Source organism: Lathyrus oleraceus, chromosome 1 (genome assembly GCF_024323335.1).
Source record: "Lathyrus oleraceus cultivar Zhongwan6 chromosome 1, CAAS_Psat_ZW6_1.0, whole genome shotgun sequence".
In the NCBI taxonomy this organism is placed as follows: Eukaryota; Viridiplantae; Streptophyta; class Magnoliopsida; order Fabales; family Fabaceae; genus Lathyrus; species Lathyrus oleraceus.
The window spans coordinates 422038499-422041406 of NC_066579.1; positions in this window are offsets into that span (position 1 = coordinate 422038499).

Below are 2908 nucleotides of genomic sequence, written 5' to 3' on the forward strand. Positions count from 1 at the left end.
GGACTGAAAACCCGAAAAGGCGGTCCAGGCAAAAATTAGGGATTAAAGCGTACGACTATGTCCCGTTTTCTGTCAGCTTCAACCACGTTCCAAGGGACTGAACAAGCCAACCACCTCTATCCGACAGCGGGAGATGAGAGGCTTGAAGACATAATGACAGTAGTGGAATTAAAGTCAATAGGACGTTTTCGGCATAGCTTTCTCTTTGTTTCTTGACAATTTCCTCTTACTAGGATTTCTGTCTCCTTGTACACAGATTGCCTGTTCATAGGCCCTCTTTCAAAATCAATGCAATTTTATTTTTACTTTCCCGTTTTGTTTGCACGAACGTCCATTGATTTAATTTGAATTGATATATGTGTTTGAATATGATCAATGTTTATCAAAAATACATGCATAAAATAACAATGACAATTACTACACGACTTCAGGATCGAAGAGAAGGTCTAACCAGGCTTTCCAATGAATCCGTTGCTAATTCGATTCCCCGGCAACGCCAATTATTCCCCAGAAGAGGTTGGCGTCACCAGACAGACTAGTCATCTCTTCCACTCCCAGCCAGGCTCTGTCGAATATTTCTACCATCAGACAAGGATCAAGTATCCCCAGCTGAGAAGGGGTCATCAATGCAAATATCTCCGACCAGAAGACCGAGATTCATTTCCCCAGTAGAGCCCCCTGGAAGAACGTTTCAAACGCATAGGGCCTTCATTACATCATTCCATGCATACAATGTTCATTCCGCATCATATACATTACATCATTTCATGACATATACATGCATACAATGTTCTTATTTATTCCAGACGCATAAGTCCCTCATTACAGCACCCGCATACATACGACATTTGCATCTCATGCATCATGACATGGCATGAAGCTAACTTTATTTTTCAGGTTAATTATCCTCCTGATACAATCAAAACAAAGGTCCATTCAGACAAACATCTCTATCAATTACATTCAGGATTCGACTACATCTTTCAGATATACTCCATGGCAACATTCATTCTAACATCCTCCTAACGATGGCATCTATAAGCCCATCCCCAGTAAATTGTTGCAAGTACAACAAATACCAATACTATCAGATACAGCCTAACGTACGGTTCACTCTGATTCAGCTCAACATATGACCTTCAACAACTCAGATACGATCTAGCGTACGATCCATTCTGACCTTCTTCAACTCGAATACAGTCTAATGTACGACCAAGTTAGACCAGATGCTGCTCAAATACAGTCTAATGTACGACCAAGTTAGACCCTCTTCCCTTGCTCAGGTGCTACCTTCGGACAGGTACATTCCTGAATGGTAGTCTGGTATACGGCTACTTCCCTTGCTCAGGTGCTACCTTCGGACAGGTACATTCCTGAATGGTAGTCTGGTATACGGCTACTTCCCTTGCTCAGGTGCTACCTTCGGACAGGTACATTCCTGAATGGTAGTCTGGTATACGGCTACTTCCCTTGCTCAGGTGCTACCTTCGGACAGGTACATTCCTGAATGGTAGTCTGGTATACGGCTACTTCCCTTGCTCAGGTGCTACCTTCGGACAGGTATATTCCTGAATGGTAGTTTGGTATACGGTTACTCCCCTTGCTCAGGTGCTACCTTCGGACAGGTACATTCCTGAATGGTAGTCTGGTATACGGCTACCCCCTTTACTCAGATGCTACCTTCGGACAGGTACATTTCTGAATGGTAGTCTGGTATACGACTACTCCCTCTTCAAGCAGATTCAGCCTAACGGACGGCTCATTCTGCAATTCAGAACCGATCTAGCGTACGATCCGTTCTGATCTTTCATCCCCATCAAAGTCATCCGCCTAACGAACAACTCACTCTGATACCCAGATATGGTCCAGTGTATGATCCATTCCGATCCCTTATCCCCAGCAGCATATAGCATACTCTGACTCCCCAGCGAAGTCAACAGCATGATGGATGATTCACTATACGGTCTAGCGTATGACCCGGTATGACGTCCATGTCTTCAGACATTGTCTAACGTACGACACAATCTGGAAATCTCCTCATCAAACTACCTGGATGGCATCTTTAAGCCCATCTCCACCAAGACCAATTGGCAAGTGCAAATTTTTGGGGCATTCTAGTGTTCAATAATCTTTCACCTCCAGACCACGAACGGTACACACCATTCTAACTCTCTCGGTTCAAGAATATTGAACAGGGGCAGCTGTCATACCCCAAAATTTGCCCATTTATATTTCAAGACATTTTTCAAGGCATTCCGACTCATTTTCATGACACTGATCTTAAGGGAACGAAGGCCCAGCTCGCGAATGACCCAAACTGCCCTATTCGCTACACGCTCGCCTAGTGATAACATGAAAGTGGTTTATTTGGAAGCACAAGTAAAAATGGAGGAAAAGAGGTGCAAAAAGGAGAGAAAACGAACCAAATAGCAAAGCCCAGCCCAAAGCGCAAGCCACAAATGTTGTGCTTGTGACGGACGTCACGGAGGGCGTGACGAACGTCACGCAAAGCAGCCTTGTGACGGACGTCACACATGGTGTGACGAGCGTCACACCACTACCCTACTTTTTGGGCGCAAGTAACGCCTCAGAGACTTGAAGAGACGTTGAGGAGTGTTGGGCCCTATATCCACTCCATGAAATTAGCCACGTTGAAGAGCTCTTGGCAGCAAGTAGTTACTTAATGGTACCAATATAAATAGCCACGAAGAAAACCTAGAACAGGGGGGCTTTTTCCACATTTTTCCTTGGCCGTTTTCACTTTTGCATATTTTCTTTTCCAGCAGCTTAGGCATTGTTTTTCCTACGAGTTCTACACTATTTTCCTTGCAATTTCCTATTTCCTTTTCAGCATTTAGTTAGTTATATTCACACAATAGTTTCTACAAAGGAAACTATTGTGTACCTT